Raw genomic sequence first — 19,041 nt, forward strand, 5'->3', positions numbered from 1 at the left:
AAATCTGTCTGAAGTGATGCCTTCTTTTAAAAGCTCTTCCCATTCATTTTATAGGGCTCTTGTTGGCTCAGTAATTTTTGCTACATCTTCTAACAGCCTAAGGATGATAGTGAACTGTAGTTGTTTTTTTTTTGCACTGGGGTTTGAACCTAGGGGCATTCTATCACCAAGCTACATCTCTCTAACCTTTTTAATTTTTTAAAAATTTTGTGACAGAGTCTTATAAGTTGCCCAGGCTGGTCTTGAACTTGTGATTCATCTGCCTCAGCCTCCCAAGTAGTTGGGTTTGTATGTGTGTGCCAGCATACCTGGCTTGGTACCTTTTTTTTTTTTTTAAGAAAACTCACAGAAAGGTTGCAAGAATAAGAATAGTACAAAGAACATCAGTATAGCCTGTATCCAGACTGATCTACCTATAACACTTGGTTCTATTCACTTTGTCACTGATTTAGATGGTGCTTGAGTTCTCAGGCATGTATGTGCTCTCTCCTTTCTCTTTCTGTCTTTACAGCTGGCCCATGCGTGTGCGTGCACACACACACACACACACACACACATTTTTCTGAACTATTTACTAGTAAGTTACATGCATCATAGTCCATTTTCCCTATATTTCTGTGTTATTTCCTAAGAATAAAGATCCTTTTACATAAAATTGGTATGTTGCCAACTTCAGGAAATTCAATATTAATACAATACTCTTACATAACCTATCATCCATTGTTTTAGTCAGCTTTGCATCACTGTGACCAAAAGACCAGACAAGAACAGCTTAGAACAGGAAAAATTTATTTTGGCTTGTGGTTTCAAAGGCTCATCCCTGAATGTCTGGACGCCAGAGCTCCCAACCCAAGGTGAGCCAGAAGGCAGCTCAGGAATGACAGCCAAGAAGAAGAAACCAAGAAAGAGAGGGAGAGAAACTCCACTCACCACAAACAAAATGCAAACCTCAAAGGCACACACCTAATGACCTACTTCCACCAGCCACACCCTACCTGCCTATCATTACCATCTAGTTAATCCATATCAGGGGATTAATCATAGATTAGGTTACAGCTCCCATAATCTAACCATTTAACCTCTGAACATTCTAGTATTGCCTCACGCATGAACTTTTCTGGGGATACCCAAGATCCAAACTGTAATGTCCATGGTTTAATCTTATCATTTGAACTAATAATGTGTTATGGTTTAGATGTAGTGTCCCCCAAAAGCTCACATGTGAGAAATATAAGAAGGTTTGAAGGAGAAATGATTGAGTTATAGCCTTAACCTAATCCATGAATTAATCCCTGATAGGATTAACTGGATGGTACCTGGAGGCAGGTGGAATATCGCCAGAGGAAATGGTTCATTGGGGTGTGTGGCTATGGGGTATATATTTGAATCTGGCCAGGGGGGTCTCTCTCTGTGCTCTCTTATCATCATGTGAGCTTCTTCCCTTTGCCACACCATGATGTCCTGCCTCACTTTGAGTCCCAAGGAATGGAGCCAGCCACTTATGGACTGAGACCACTAAAACTGTGAGCCCCTAAATAAAACTTTCCTCTTCTATAGTTGTTCTTGTCTGGTCTTTCAGTCACAGAAGTGAAAAAGCTGACTAAAACATAATGTCTTTTTAAATATTTTCACCCAGTATAGAATATAGCTTATGATCATGTACCACATTTAGCTTTGTGTGTGTGTGTGTGTGTGTGTGCATGTGCAAGCATGTGTTGTGTAATCAGGTGCCATTTATTAAAATTTGAAACAAAGACTGAATATATTCAAATACATTCAAAGTGTACAGGGAGATGATTTAATGTACGTGTACATTGCATAAGGATTACCATGATAAAATTAGTTAACACATCTGTCACCACCCATGGCCTACATTAGACCCTAGGACTTGTTCATCTTGTAACTGCAACTTTGTACCCCTTGTCCAACATCTTCCCATCCCCCCACACTCCAGATTCTGGCAAAGACTATTCTACTGTTTGCTCCTACAAAATCCATCTTTTAGATTCAACAAATGTTTTAATCACCTCTTTCGCTGCCATAACCAAAAAGACCTGACGAGAGCAATCAGAGGTGGAAAAGTTTATTTGGGGACTCATAGTTTTTGAGGTTTCAGTTCATAGATAGCCAACCCCATTCCTCAGGGCCTGAGATGAGGGAGAACATCATGGCAGAAGTGTGTGGAGGAGGGAAGCAACTGAGGATGTTGCCCCAGGAAGCAGACAGAGAGCTAGGCTCAACAAGGACAAAATATAAACCCCAATGGCATGCCCCCAGGGACCCACTTACTGGAGCCATACCCTGCCTGCCTACAGTTACCGCCAAATTAATCCTTATCAGAGGATTCCTACACTGATTAAGTTAAACCTCTTATAAACCAATCATTTCATCTCTAAACTTTCTTGTATTGTTTCACACACAAGCTTTGGGGATACCTAATGTCTAAACCATAACAACATATAAGTGAGATCATACAGTTTTAAACTGGAATATTTCCACAGGATTTCTTTATCTTTTGTGACATTAACAGTTTGAAGAATACAATATTTATAAAAATAGAATATTTCTTGTCTCAGGTTTTTCTGATGTTTCTCATAATTATTTTCAGATTCTTGGCTGGAATACTGCATAAGGAATGTTTCCCTCCCAAGACCAAGAGTGTTTGTTCAAGCACTGTGATCATAAATTGCTAGGATTAGTACTTTCTCTGTCACCCTCATGGTGGGGGATTATTTTATTCACTTGAAATGCTGGTTATTTCTTTCATTTTTTCCTTTTTCCACTTTTGTTTATTTAATTTTATTTTTAAACATTAAGACTTTTCCCCCCCAAATCAAAACTGTACCCAAAGGTATTCTCAGAGAAGTGTTTCCTTCCCCTGTGTTCCTTTAACTTCATGCCTTCTGCTTTAAAGGTAGCCAAGCTCATTGTTGTCAAGGTCAAATAATGGATTCCCAAATGACATCCACACCCTAATCCCCGAAACTGTGCATATTATAAGGCAGAATAAGGTCTTCTCAGATGTGATTCAACTAAGAATCTGCAGATGGGAAGAATATCCTAGATTATCCATGGATTCATGAATTGCAAGTGTTTTCATAAGAGAGACAAGAGGAGATTTCACACATACATGGGTTAGGAGGAGCCAACAGGGCAGAGGCAGGGGCTAAAAAGATGCAGCCACAAGGTACAGGATACTAGCAGCCACCAGGAGTTTGGAAGAGATGAGGAATGAATTCTTCCCAAGAATTTTTGGAGGGAGGAATTGTCCTTCTGAAACCTTGAAGGGTGAAACTGAATTTTGATTTCTGACATTGTTGTGAGCCACCAAGTTTGTGGAAATCTGTTATACTAGTCATAGGAAACAAAATCAATTGTCTTGCGATAAGACTCTAAGGGCGGTCTTTGTTTTCTTCCTGCCCTTCAGTCTACTTCAGTGTACCTGTGGAGCTTTCACTGTCAGAACTTCCCAGATGGTGGACACATAAACATTCACACACCTGGGTACTTCTACTATGGACTTGGTGGTACTGAGAAGAAAAAAATCTGTATAGGGGCTGGGAACCTGTGGAAGGGGGAATTCAGAAAGAAATCACAGAGGAGGGGGTTATCTGTTAGGAATATTCTGTGTTTCTATCTAGGGGCTCAGCCCAGGTTCCACTTCTTGATCTGCCTCAACCTATCTCTTCATTTTGCTTCCTGCTACCCCTGGGATTTGTTGCACACTTTCCCCCTTGGTGACCCACCCATGGCTTTGGGCCTTGGGATCCTCATTTTTGCTGACTTGCCTCCTCTCTGTGTGAGAAACCCAAGCACTTGGATTCTGCCACTGCCCTGACCTCAGGTGACACCTGTACCAGGCTGGCTGGGTTTCGGGAGGGACTTGAACTTTGGTTTCCTGTGAGGCTTACTTTCCTCTTACAGATACAGCGGAGGGCAGTTTGCAGCCATAGATTTTGCTTTTGTAGCCCTACACACTTCCTAACTTAAAGCAATTAGTATTTTTTCAGAAAAGGTTGTGAAGCTTTCATACCTTCAAGAGAAAGATTTTTTTCAAGTTTTTATTCTATATAATATCAAGTATGATTCTTTGCACATAGGAACTTTTTGAAAACAGTTTTTTACTGACTCCAGAAACAATTGTTGGCTGCAGAAGCAAAGCTCATGATCAAGTGAAGTGAGCAAAGTTCATGATCAAGTGAAGTGGCTGCTCTGCCCATGGGTGGATTCACTCCTGACCTGGCTCTGTGGGGCAAGGCATGGCTCTCTCAGAGGCCCAGGCTGGATGAAGCAAAGCCTTTCAACTTGTAGGAAAGCAAGTGGGATAAACACATGCTGGGAATGAAGATTTAAAAAGTACCTTAGAGGCAAAGTACTGGATATATTTCTTTCAAAGAAAAATAGCAATGTGGTAATGACTGAATGATAAATTGGTTTAGTATTTATGCTTTCTGTCTAAAAAATGATGTGCTTCTCTGGGTCTCAGTTTGAGGAGGGAGTTAACCTATGATAGTAGTGTCTGAAATTCTGAATTTCTGACTTCTAGGCCAGAAATGGATATATATATGTGTGTTGATACACACACACACACACACACACACACACACACACACACACACATACCACTGACAATCTATGCCTATAAAACTAAAGGAGTGTAGACTCAGGATATGTGGGAGCCCATAAGCTTTCTTGGAACAAACCTATACCTTGAGTGAGATACAGCTGTTCCTGAATTCTTGTGTTTTTCAAAAGGGCACCCCTAGTGTTCAGAAAAAGCAATGACAATGTCAAAACAAAAATGGGGAGGGGGAATTAAATGACTTGGATTTACTTGACATAAAAGAATCCCGAATGTTTTTAATTAGATGAAAACTTTAAGTCCACAGTTTTTCATGGTATATACCAGTCTTCAGACTCATGTTTTCTGTTTCTGGATTCTGGGAAAAGATGGGACATAGAAAGTAGGTAGCAGGTGCTCATGGAAACACATCCTGGGGTTGTTAAGGGAGTATTAATAACACCTGTCATCTGTTGGCTCTTGTAATATACCTATAAACTTCATGTACCTTTTGCAATTTGGGAGAAAAGGAGTGAGGAAGCAGCAGACTCAGGCTTATGAAGATGGCCCATGTGTTGCTGTGCCTTCCCATGGTCTTCCCATTCTCAGCACATGACAATTTTTGCTTCCAGATGCTCAGACCAAAAACCTTGGAACCATGCTTGTCATTTCTGATGCCCCACATGCAATCTATCAAAAAATCTTGTTGATCTTATCTTAGAAGCCACTCACCAATTCCACCACTATTACCCAGGGCCAGGATGTCCTGATCTCTTACCTGGATTGTACATTATTAGCCCCCTTACTGGTCTCTCTTCTTCTAATCTTGCCCCTTTACAATTCATTCTTAAGACAATATCCAGAGGGATCTTTGTAAAAGATAAGTCATATTGTACCATGTTGAAGCCATTGAAGCTATGTGATGACTTCCCTTTTGGATCAGAATAAAAGATCATTTATTTAAAAAATTTGTGGCTCTAGAGAGCTTCCACAATCTGTGCCTTTTTCTCCAATCCCACCTACCTCCCTGCTATTCCTTGAACTTACTAACAGTGCTATTGCTTTGGGACCTTTGCCTTAGCTCCCCCTTTTGTAACACTCATCCTTTAGATACTTTTAATTTCATTCTTGATGCTTTTTGGAATCACACATCACCAATGGGGCATTTCTGAGCCACTGTTTATAAAATAATCAAACCCCATCCCTAGTGTCCATCTTTCCCTGCTTTCTTTATTTCCAGAACACTTATCAGCATCTGACATATGACTTATTTACTATCTTCTGTTTCTCTTATTAAATATGAGCTCTTTTAGAACTCCCCCCCCTTTTTGTTTTATCATTATGTCCCCAGCACTTAAGAGGAATTTCTGGTATGTTTCCAGTATTCAATTAATGATAACTAATAAATAATGCAGTAAATAATTACTCATGAAAACGGTTGAATTAAGGGACTCTAAGAGTAAATTCTAGTGGAGAAATCTAGTTAAGGAATAGGAAGGAAATTTCTTGTTAACTAAATGTGTTTGGTAAATAAAAACCTGCTGTGAAATAACAAGAAATCTTCTTTGCAAGTCTTTTAAAGAATAAATGATTATATTTAAAGGTTCATGATTTCTTGTTTAGAAATTGCTCCAACATAACCTTTTAGTTTTAAAAATTTTAGTAGATTTTCCTCACCAATCTGGAATTCTTAGGATAAGATGTATATAAAACATGGGATTAGGGACTAGAATTTTCATAATTAAATAGGATTCAAATGTAAGTAGCAGTGACTTCTTTTATTTTCTTTTCTCTTGTCACTGGGAAGATCATGGTTGATAGAAAAACAGACTGCATTTGAGGTAATGAAGTGCACATTCTCCCAAGAGCCCCTTAATGTAGAAGGAGGGGTCAGTGGCACAGATGGCAATGAGGGCTCTGTTCTCTCCATTAGAAAGAGAACCCTGGTCCCACTGATTTTTGGATGTTCCAGTTTCTGCAAGGTTCCAGACCACAGATATCTGGAAATAGGAGGCTAATATTCATACAGCTTAGCAACCTTAAAAATGTTTTAAAAGTTTATTTTCTTATAGATCCCATTGAAATAGTAGATTTCAGAGTGACTTGCTATACTCAAAGAACCCACTGTCTTTTTTAAATTTAATTTTTAATGTGGAAACCTCCAAATACACAATTAGAGAGAATATTTTAATGAGCACGAACACATCACTCAACTTCATAATCACCACACTTTTTGCCTGACTTAGGACATCTACTCTCTGCACTTGCTGTGACTTTGCATTTCCGTGTGAATAGTAGATGATTACATCCTGACAAAACTAAGGCACCCCAGCTGACTGAAAGGTCAACTAGCATAAAGAAATAAGTTTCTCCCTCTTTGTGACATATTGGCTTTCTTTATAAATAGTTTTACTAGTTATACATGATGTATAACAGACATAGGGTCTGAACCAAAGAACTGCAGCTTGGTGGTTGTTTTGCTGAGTACACGAAGAGAGAATGGGAGGCATTGATGTGGGAGATGGAGACACTAAGATTTTTTTAAAAAATCACTTTAATGTAGATAGATTGCTTGTGATGATGAACCTATAAAACATGTTTGTTTCAGTGAGGGAAAATGTGAGTTTTTAAATTAGAAATTGGTGATTTAAGAAGTTGCCCTGGAAGGCTTTGGGCCAATTATAATTTGTGTCATTCTTGGCTGTGGGTTGAAGAGTGTGATGGTTAGTGTTCGCACTGGTCATGAAATGATTGGCATGCTTCCTACACAGCTGGTTAGAAGGTGTGGGCCTGTTGATGTCAGAAAAGAGGAGAAGTCGAAGGTCAGAGTTAAGGTAGATGCCTCTGATTTCAAAAACAGATCTTGGAGTAATTGGCATTTATCTGTATTTTGTTTGCTTTACTTAGCATTTTTAAAGAGGAATAATCTTATAGAATTATAGTGACTTATGAAGCATTCATAGAACTTATTTTCTTAAATAAGGCCACATCATTGTATGGCACTTCAGCATTTCCAGATTTAGATAGTCAAGGAATAACTTTATTACTCTGTATTAATCAGCAAAAGTTCAGTTAGGGTTTAAAATATTATAAATTTTAAGCTTTAAAATTAAAAATTTTAAAATGTATAAATTTTACTTAAAATTTTTAAATAAATAAAAAGATCCCAGATAGATTTTCAGATAATCAGAAAGTTATTCATTTCATTAAGTCATAATAATTAGCATGAAACATATTTTGTTATGATTTACAAGGTATCATTTATATGACTAGCTAGGGATTTTTCCTTAAACTAAAAAGTTAAAGGCAGTAGGATAATAGGTTTATCATAAAATACTCTCATTTGACTATCTACAGGATCTTTTAATACAGAGGAAAATCTGTACAAAGACAATTCATATCTTGTAATAAGATCATATGGAGCTGTAATGAAGATATAACCTCTATTAGCAAAGGTTGAAATATAAATTAAATGGTATAAATGATATCATATTTCAATAACATTTTTAAGCTAGCAAACTATAAAGGGAACACTATTATAGTAAGAAGTTTCTCAAATTATAATAGGAAAAGTTCTTCCAGATCATAAAGACACCTCAAGGGGAGACGGAAGATGGCGGCGAAGGGAGTGCATCACTAAGCGAGAGAAAGATGATGTGAAACGGCTGAAGGCTATCTTGTTGGGAATGTCCAGTGAAATTGAGGTGCTCCAGAATCTAGGGGTCAGATTTCCATCGTGCGAAGTTCGGCTGTGGGAGCTCCATTTCTCCGCATAGAGGGTTGCATAGCCTGACAGGCGATCGCCCCACAGCTGGAGTCTGTGGCGCGCGCTGGGGAGTGAGCGGCAAGGTGCCGGAGCGGGGGAGCAGCGATACGGATTCGGGGGGCTCCCGCCAGTGGTACATTGGCAGCACCTAGTGCTGATTTCTGGCTTTGAGACAGAGGAGAGAAGCGGCCCAGTTTGGTTCCAGACACTGGTCGGACCACAGAGGAGGACAGCAGCCGCCATTTCGGAGAGATGATGTAATCATCCCCATGTTCTACTGATCTCAGCTCATTCAGCTACGGAACAGGTGATTTCAGGCTGGTATTTGCCTGCGTCTAGCAGACAGATTTCTTGCTCAGGCTCGGGACTGGGGATCTTGTGGAGAATACTCCTAGAGGCTCGTGCCTGTCAAGGCGTGCGCCGGGCACTGAGCAGCTGGATTCTGGTTCCCGGGGCTAACCTGGCCCAGGTCTGAGGAAACTGCGGAGACTGCCGGTGGAGGCCAGCTCCAAGTGGAGTGTGCGCTGAGCTTGGGGCGACTGAGTTCTGACTCCCGGAACAGTTTTGGCCTGGGGCTGGGGAACCCGTGGGTGTCGCTCGCTGGAGCCAGCTCCCAGCGGAGAGTGTATCGGGATCGGAGAGGCGGGGTTCTGGCTACCTAAGCTGCTTTGGCCCAAGGCTAGGGAACCAGCGGTGACTGCTTCTCAATCAGGGTCCTGCTGGGTGCTGTGAGGGCAGAGTGGAGCTTCCACCTGCTCCCAGAGCAGGCCAAGTGACCCGCCGTCATGGTATCATGACACCCCAAATGCAGCTGGGGCTGAAGAGAGTAGCCGCCCACGCCTAGAATAGGACCAGCGACCCCGCGGCGCGGTAGTCAAGTAACCTCATTTGGAGTAGGGGCTGTGCAGAGCTGCCATCTGAGCAAGCAGGACAGGCAGACCTGCGGCCCACTGGCAAGACAGGCCAGGTAGCTTGCGAGCGTGGTGGAAACGTAACACCGAGGCAGTCGCGTCACACTGGTTGGAGTGGGGGTGGAGCAGGGTCGCCGCCCGGGTCCGGAGGGGGCTCAGCGACCCGTTGGAGACATAGTCAGGTACCCCCATTGGGAGTGGGGGCTGTGCAGAACTGCGACCCACCAGCCTAGAGGTCTGCCAGCGTGGTAGACACGTCACACCAATTGGAGTGGGGACCCAGCAGAGCCGCCACCCACATCCAGATCAGGACCTACGACCCCAGGGTGTGGTAGTTACCACAATTGGAGTGGGGGCAGAGCAGAGCCGCCACCCGTGCCCGCAGGGGGGGCAGACCTGCTACCGATCAGCGTGGTAGACAGACCACCATAATTAGAGGAGGAGCACAGCCACTACCCGCCCTGCAAGGGAGACTTTCCAACTATACAAGAGCAATATAAATAAATAGGGGGTAAATTTCAAAAACACAACAGTTGCACCAAGCAGAAAGAAACACAAGCAGTATGAAAAGACAAGGAAAGAAAGGACCACAGCATTGCAGGTCAACTCAACTTTAGAAGAGGTAATAGCTGCAACAGATGGAATGTCAGATAAAGAGTTCAGGATATATATGCTTCAGATGATCTGGAGTCTCAAGGAAGACATGAGACAGCAAAATCAGACAATGAAAGATCACATTGACAAACAAATCCAGGAAGTAAAAGATCAATTTCACAGGGAGATAGAGGTAATAAAAACCAAACAAATAGAAATCCTAGAAATGCAGGAAACAATAAACCAACTTAAAAACTCAATTGAGAATACTACCAGCAGAGTAGATCACTTAGAAGAGAGAACATCAGACAATGAAGACAAAGTATTTCAACTGGAAAAGAACATAGACAGCTCAGCAAGTCTGCTAAGAAACCATGAGCAGAACATCCAAGAATTATGGGACAATATTAAAAGACCAAATTTAAGAGTCATTGGGATACAGGAAGGCACAGAGCTCCATACCAAAGGAATAAACAGTCTATTCAGTGAAATAATACGAGAAAACTTCCCAGACTTGAAGAATGAGACAGAATCCCAAATCCTAGAAGCCTACAGGACGCCGAATGTGCAAAATCATAAGAGATCCACACCTAGACACATTATAATGAAGATGTCCAACATACAGAATAAGGAGAGAATTTTAAAAGCTGCAAGAGAAAGAAAGCAGATTACATATAGGGGTAAACCAATCAGGATAACAGCTGATCTCTCAACACAGACTCTGAAAGCTAGAAGATCCTGGAATAACATATTTCAAACACTGAAAGAAAATGGGTTCCAACCAAGAATCATGTATCCGGCGAAATTAAGCTTCAGGATAGAAGATGAAATTAAAACCTTCCACGATAAACAAAAGTTAAAAGAATTCGCAGCTAGAAAACCATCTCTTAAAAAAATCCTTCGCAAAACATTACAGGAAGAGGAAATGGAAAATAACATTGAAAACCAACAATGGGAGGTAGGACAGTAAAGGGGGGAAAGTAGTCAAAGAGGATAACAAATCAGGGTTTCTAACATCAATAAACAAATATGGATAGAAGAACAAACCATATCTCAATAATAACCCTAAATGTTAATGGCTTGAACTCACCAATTAAGAGACACAGGCTAGTAGAATGGATCAAAAAACAAGACCCAACAATATGCTGCCTACAGGAGACACATCTGTTAGGAAAAGATATTCATAGACTGAAGGTGAAAGGTTGGGAAAAATCATACCACTCATAAGGACCGCGGAAACAAGCAGGAGTGTCCATACTCATATCTAATGAAATAGATTTCAAGCCAAAGTTAATCAAAAGGGATAAAGAAGGACACTTCATACTGCTCAAGGGAACCATACACCAACAAGACATAACAATCATAAATATATATGCCCCAAATAATGGTGCAGCTGTGTTCATCAAGCAAACTCTTCTCAAGTTCAAGAGTCTAATAGACCACCATACAATAATCATGGGAGACTTCAACACACCTCTCTCACCACTGGACAGATCTACCAAACAAAAGTTAAATAAGGAAACAATAGAACTCAATAACACAATTAACAACCTAGACTTAATTGACATATATAGACTATACCACCCAACATCAAGTAGTTACACTTTTTTCTCAGCAGCATATGGAACCTTCTCAAAAATAGACCATATATTATGTCACAGGGCAACTCTTAGACAATATAAAGGGGTAGAGATAATACCATGCATCTTATCTGATCATAATGGAATGAAACTGAAAATCAATGATAAAAGAAGGAAGGAAAAATCAAGCATCACTTGGAGAATGAACAATAGGTTGCTGAATGATCAATGGGTTTTAGAAGACATCAAGAAGGAAATTAAAAACTTCCTAGAGTTAAATGAAAACACAGACACAACATATCGGAATCTATGGGACACATTGAAAGCAGTTCTAAGAGGAAAATTCATTGCTTGGAGTTCATTCCTCAAAAAAAGAAAAAAGAAATGATAATGATCAAATAAATGATCTCATACTTCATCTCAAAATCCTAGAAAAAGAAGAGCAAAACAACAGCAAAAGAAGTAGAAGGCAAGAAATAATTAAAATCAGAGCTGAAATTAATGAAATTGAAACAAAAGAAACAATTGAAAAAATTGACAAAACTAAAAGCTGGTTCTTTGAAAAAATAAATAAAATTGACAGACCCTTAGCCATGCTAACGAAGAGAAGAAGAGAGAGAACCCAAATTATTAGCATATGGGATGAAAAAGGCAATATTACAACAGACACTTCAGAAATACAGAAGATAATCAGAAATTATTTTGAATCCTTATACTCCAATAAAATAGAAGATAGTGAAGGCATAGATAAATTCCTTAAGTCTTATGATCTGCCCAGATTGAGTCAGGAGGATATAGACAACCTAAACAGACCAATAACAATAGAGGAAATAGAAGAAACCATCAAAAGACTACCAACTAAGAAAAGCCCAGGTCCGGATGGGTATACAGCAGAGTTTTACAAAACCTTTAAAGAGGAACTACCACCAATACTTTTCAAGCTATTTCAGGAAATAGAAAAAGAGGGAGAACTTCCAAATTCATTCTACGAGGCTAACATCACCCTGATTCTGAAACCAGACAAAGACACTTCAAAGAAAGAAAACTACAGACCAATATCTCTAATGAACCTTGACGCAAAAATCCTCAATAAAATTCTGGCGAATCGGATTCAAATACATATCAAAAAAAATTATACACCATGATCAAGTAGGATTCATCCCTGGGATGCAAGGCTGGTTCAATATACGGAAATCAATAAATGTTATTCAGCACATCAATAGACTTAAAAATAAGAACCATATGATCATCTTGATAGATGCAGAAAAAGCATTCGACAAAGTACAGCATCCCTTTATATTCAAAACTCTAGAAAAATTAGGGATAACAGGATCATACCTCAATATTGTAAAAGCAATCTATGATAAGCCACAGGCCAGCATCATTCTGAATGGAGAAAAATTGAAGGCATTCCCTCTAAGATCTGGTACAAGACAGGGATGCCCTCTCTCACCACTTCTGTTCAACATAGGCCTGGAAACACTGGCCAGAGCAATTAGGCAGACGAAAGAAATTAAAGGCATAAAAATAGGAAAAGAAGAACTTAAATTATCACTATTTGCAGATGATATGATTCTATACCTAGCAGACCCAAAAGGGTCTACAAAGAAGCTATTAGAGCTAATAAATGAATTCAGCAAAGTGGCAGGATATAAGATCAACACGCATAAATCAAAGGCATTCCTGTATATCAGCGACAAATCCTCTGAAACGGAAATGAGGACAACTACTCCATTCACAATATCCCCCCAAAAATAAAATACTTGGGAATCAAGCTAACAAAAGAGGTGAAAGATTTATACAATGAAAATTACAGAACCCTAAAGAAAGATATAGAAGAAGACCTTAGAAGATGGAAAAATATACCCTGCTCATGGATAGGCAGAACCAACATCATCAAAATGGCGATATTACCAAAAGTTCTCTATAAGTTCAATGCTATGCCAATCAAAATCCCAACAGCATATCTTGTAGAAATAGATAAAAGAATTATGAAATTCATATGGAATAATAAAAGACCCAGAATAGCAAAAACAATGCTAAGCAGGAAGTGTGAATCAGGCGGTATAGCGATACCAGACTTCAAACTATACTAAAGAGCAATAGAAACAAAAACAGCATGGTACTGGTACCAAAACAGGCGGGTGCACCAATGGTACAGAATAGAGGACACAGTAACCAATCCACAAAACTACAACTACCTTATATTTGATAAAGGGGCTAAAAGCATGCAATGGAGGAAGGATAGCATCTTCAACAAATGGTGCTGGGAAAACCGGAAATTCATTTGCATCAAAATGAATCTGAATCCCTATCTCTCGCCATGCACAAAAGTTAACTCAAAATGGATCAAGGAGCTTGATATTAAATCAGAGACACGGCATCTGATAGAAGAAAAAGTTGGTTATGATCTACATACTGTGGGATCAGGCTCCAAATTCCTCAATAGAACACCCATAACGCAAGAGTTAACAACTAGAATCAACAAATGGGACTTACTCAAACTAAAAAGTTTTTTCTCAGCAAAAGAAACAATAAGAGAGATAAACAGGGAGCCTACATCCTGGGAACAAATCTTTACTCCACACACTTCAGATAGAGCCCTAATAACCAGAATATACAAAGAACTCAAAAAATTAGACAATAAGATAACAAATAACCCAATCAATAAATGGGCCAAGGACCTGAACAGACACTTCTCAGAGGAGGATATACAATCAATCAACAAGTACATGAAAAAATGCTCACCATCGCTAGCAGTCAGAGAAATGCAAATCAAAACTACCCTAAGATACCATCTCACTCCAGTAAGATTGGCAGCCATTATGAAGTCAAACAACAATAAGTGCTGGTGAGGATGCGGGGAAAAGGGCACTCTTGTTCATTGCTGGTGGGACTGCAAATTGGTGCAGCCAATTTGGAAAGCAGTATGGAGATTTTTGGAAAGCTGGGAATGGAACCACCATTTGACCCAGCTATTCCCCTTCTCAGTCTATTCCCTAAAGACCTAATAAGAGCATGCTACAGGGACACTGCTACATCAATGTTCATAGCAGCACAATTCACGATAGCAAGATTGTGGAATCAGCCTACTTGCCCTTCAATAGATGAATGGATAAAAAAATGTGGCATTTATACACAATGGAGTATTACTCTGCACTAAAAAATGACAAAATCATAGAATTTGGAGGGAAATGGATGGCATTAGAGCAGATTATGCTAAGTGAAGCTAGTCAATCTTTAAAAAACAAATACCAAATGACCCCTTTGATATAAGGGGAGTAAACAAGGACAGGGTAGGGACGAAGAGCTTGAGAAGAAGATTTACATTAAACAGGGATGAGAGGTGGGAGGGAAAGGGAGTGAGAAGGGAAATCGCATGGAAATGGAAGGTGATCCTCAGGGTTATACAAAATGACATATAAGAGGAAAGGAGGGTAAGACAAGATAATACAAATCGAAGAAATGATTTACAGTAGAAGGGATAGAGAGAGAAAAGGGGAGGGGAGGGGAGGGGAGGGGGGATAGTAGAGAATAGGACAGACAGCAGAATACATCAGACACTAGAAAGGCAATTTGTCAATCAATGGAAGGGTAACTGATGTGATACAGCAATCTGTATATGGGGTAAAATTGGGAGTTCATAACCCACTTGAATCAAACTGTGAAATATGATGTATTAAGAACTATGTAATGTTTTGATCAACCAACAATAAAAAAATAAATAAAGACGCCTCAAATGTTTCAAATAGAAATCATGAGCTAATTTTGAATTAATTCTTTCGTTGGGGCATTGGGTAAGAATGGCATGAGACAACTTTTTATTTTCAAAATTAGTGGTTAAATAAAATTTAATGGTCTGGGAAAGAAAGTAAGAGGCATTTCTAGCAACAAACATGTAGACCTTGTACTTTGAAGGAAATTAATTCTTTTGAGCATTGGTTAGCATTTTGGCCTGGCATAAGTGGCCTGCTTTGTTTATTTCTTTTGTCTTCTCATTATTAAAAGAACTCAAGTGCTGATTCACCTAAAAGGTACGCTTTGTAACCATACTGACACTTACATACTCACCATGTGATAGGTAGCACATTTTTTTTTGAAATGTGAACAAAGCATATATTTTTTTGCTGCATGCAATGAAAGAAAATGCAACACCATATAATGCATGTCCCTGGATGGTGGGAGGTACTAAAGGCAAACTAGACATAGTGTGTGATCTAGGGAGAATAGCTTATTATGGGAAAGTGATGGTGAAGACTTTTTTGTTTTTGTTTTTGAGATGCAATCATGCCTTACTCTCACTGTCCCTTTATAGACCCCATAACATTCTTTACCCAGCAGAGTCTTCCTCAAACTCAGAGTCTGTTACCATGCACCACTGCAGAGAAGAGAAATAGCAAAAGAGAAGGGAAAGACTGTGCCTCCAATGGTTAAACCTCATCCATACCCATGGATCTTTCCAATTTTCCTGTCCTTCCAAAGAGGAGTCCCAGTGAGCCTGCGCTTTGTACATTCTCCTTGTCCTGTGAGCATCAGCTGTCTAAGGAGGCCAAATACTCAGGGCTGAAGTACACTATAAGGGCCAGCCTGACTGCATTCATCTGCATTTCCTGCATGCAAAGACACCCACACTTGATATAAACTCCCAGGCTCTGTCCTAGACACCCAAGCCCTGGATGATCCTCTTTAGGTTGGGTCAGAATAGCAGCCTGCAGTATTCCTTCCTAAGATACATCCACAGGGCAACCCCATGACAATAGAAAGTGCTGGATGGAGGTGACTAGGAAGATTGCTACTTGTGCCTGACAATTATGCTGTTGTGTGCCATGGGTCAGAAGTAAGGTGGCTCCAAAGAAAGAGGGAAAAAATGTGACAGATTGATACACAGTGTGGCTCCAATGGAGGGAAGAGCTGAAACAGACAAAACCAGTGGATCAGTGGGTAGGAATGGGAATCTCTGTGGATTCTGACATGACACATAGGTCATGTGGACTTTGAACAGCTGCAGGAGCAAGATGTGCAACCACCTCGGGTTTCTCTGCAAGGGTTCCAGCCAAGAGCACTTCTGGATCCGCCAGGACATCAGGAGTCTCCTCTGCCCCAACCTGCGGAAGACATCAGAGACTGTTCTCGCTGACACACTTCCCTTGTCCTGCTCCTCTGTCCTTTCTCCATTCTTCTGAGATGTTTTTTAATAAATTTGTTTCAAATTGTGTTAATAAAATTATTGTTCCAAAAATTAAAAATAGGCTGATTAAAAAAGAAGAGGCCTCAGGCGAAGGCAGGAGTCCACCAGCCATCCTTTCCAAGTCCTGGAACACTGTTCCTCCCCTCCAGTGCAGATGGAGACTCACTTGCCTTTAGCTAGAATACATGGGGACTCACTAGCCTTGAGCCAGTGTGAAGCATTCACTTTCTTTGACCTAGTGCTGACAGACTCATTCTCCTTGAGTGATGGAGACTCTCCCTTTGAGCCAGTGTAGACATGACTTTTAGCTGGTGACCTCGGCCAGAAGGAATCTCTCCCCTAGTGTGTGGACACAGGGGATGGGGGTGGGGTGGCAGCAGTTGGAGAAATCACATCTGAGAAGGCGGGGGACCATCGTATTCTATGGCCTTTTCCTCATGGTACTGTGTGCAGGGAAGGAAGAGGTGGTCGGTGGGCAGGGGCAGGAAGACAGGTATTTTTATTACCTCCTCAAATCCCTTCATCGCCTTTTTACTTTGCTCCTCCATCTCTGGCAATTGATCACTTCAGTTTTGCTTAAAATATCATAGTAATACAGTAATGCAGTATATATTCTTCTGCTTTTGGGTTCTTTCCCTTTACCATAATGTTTTTGAGGTTTGTCTGTTATGTTATATAACAGAAGTTCACTCTCCTTTTTTATTGGTGAGATGTATTCCTTGTATAGGTACAACTGACTTTATTTACTCATTCTTTTTTTTTTCTTTTTTTGGTGCTGGGGATTGAACCCAGACCTCACACATGCTAGTCTAGTGCTCACACTGAGTTATATTCCCATCCCTACCCATTCATCGGTTTGTAAGCATGAGGTTGATTTCAAGTTTTGAATTAATAATTAAGTTGCTAGGAACATTTGTATACAAATGTTTTGTGGTTATGTATTTTCATATCATTTATAATTATTCATTGTAGCCAAACTGAGATAATTAAAACAACAACAACAAAAAGATTATCTCCAAAGTGGATGACATCCCTCCTAGCAAGGGAGTAGTACCACACCAATAATCAAAAATGTCCTACATACAGGAAGCAGAGCAAACTGATTATTAAAATTGTCATTTAAGTGCTTGCTATTGAGAATAAAATATATTAAGAATTGGGCAAGATTTAAGGTGAGTTTAAAACATTTCTGAAATGTAGTGATCTTACTCACTTGACAGGCAAATGATTCTTTTTGAAAAGAACATTTTCTAACAAAAAGCTCAATTTTTTTTGCAATATTAGAATTGGTAAATAAATAGTTCTGAAATTATAGATTAATCTTAGCCAGTGGAGATTTAAACTTAGTGATGAGGTTCATAATGTTTCAAGCAACTAAATTCTTTGACTTGGTAATCTAGAATTATAGACTGTCTGCAGCTGCATGGTATACAGGAGACTTACTGGGCTGAAGGGGGCATAGCTGGGTCTAGCCTCATTTGGCAAGGAACCTTGGGTTTTGTCATGTCCCCTGAGTTTCACTACTTAGGGCCTTAATGAGAGGATTGAGGGCTAGTAAACGACTTTGACTGGAGACTTAGAACATCCAAATTGGACCACCTAAATAACCATTATTCTGTAAACATCTTAAGGGAAAACAGTACACTACTTTAAAAAAATATATCAAAGATGCTCATCTCTAAGATTAGAATGTGGGACTCCTGAACAAGATCAAATTGCTTAGATCTGAGGTCTTGTCTTTCACTGAAGCACAAATCTCAAATCTACATCCAACTAGATATTTGCTGATAAAAGAGTGAAAATATCTAACTGCTTCTGAGAAGAAGAGAAGAGGAAGAAAGCAGAGCAATATGGGCTTTATTCTTAGGGAACTTAACATCAACTCCATTTCGAGAGTCAGGATGAATTTTAAACAAACACAGAGTGACCTGCCTACTAGTAATCCCAGTCCAATCAGTGTTCTGGAATCTGGCCACATATGATTCAAGTTCCTTTCCCTTGGAAAAATGTGAGAGTGGTCCAGATGTCTTTTCTCCTCTTACCATTAATCCTACAAAATCCTGTGGAAGGTAATTGAGTAATACTGTACTGAAGTATAATTTGTGGGGTGTGTGCTTCTGGTATGCTTAAGTAAGTTCCTTCTGGACTGATGCTCCCATAGAAAACAATGGTAAACCCCGGGAAAAAATACAAAATAGTAACCACATGAAGACACTGAGGAAGAAACAGAGGCAGATTCTGGAGGGGAGTTCACATTTGAACAAAGAGAATGATAGAGGCATAATTTCCTGTACTGTAAGGATTTTAGATTGAGAATCAACTCCAATCAGTGACAAAAACTCTTATAGAAAACTGGCAGTTCTGCTTTCCAAGAGACAGATTTCAGTACAACCAAAGCCACTGGAAAATGAGAGTGGAATTGCATCAAGGAGAGAACCAGA

At 39.9% G+C, this 19,041-nt stretch overlaps 1 pseudogene; it reads right to left on the reverse strand.

Annotated features, from left to right (window-relative positions):
• The window catches only part of LOC113198106 (glyceraldehyde-3-phosphate dehydrogenase-like), a 111,953-nt pseudogene extending 94,805 nt beyond the window's left edge, over positions 1-17,148 (reverse strand).
• Positions 17,149-19,041: the final 1,893 nt, after the last annotated feature.

Source organism: Urocitellus parryii, chromosome 8 (assembly GCF_045843805.1).
Source record: "Urocitellus parryii isolate mUroPar1 chromosome 8, mUroPar1.hap1, whole genome shotgun sequence".
Lineage (NCBI taxonomy): Eukaryota > Metazoa > Chordata > Mammalia > Rodentia > Sciuridae > Urocitellus > Urocitellus parryii.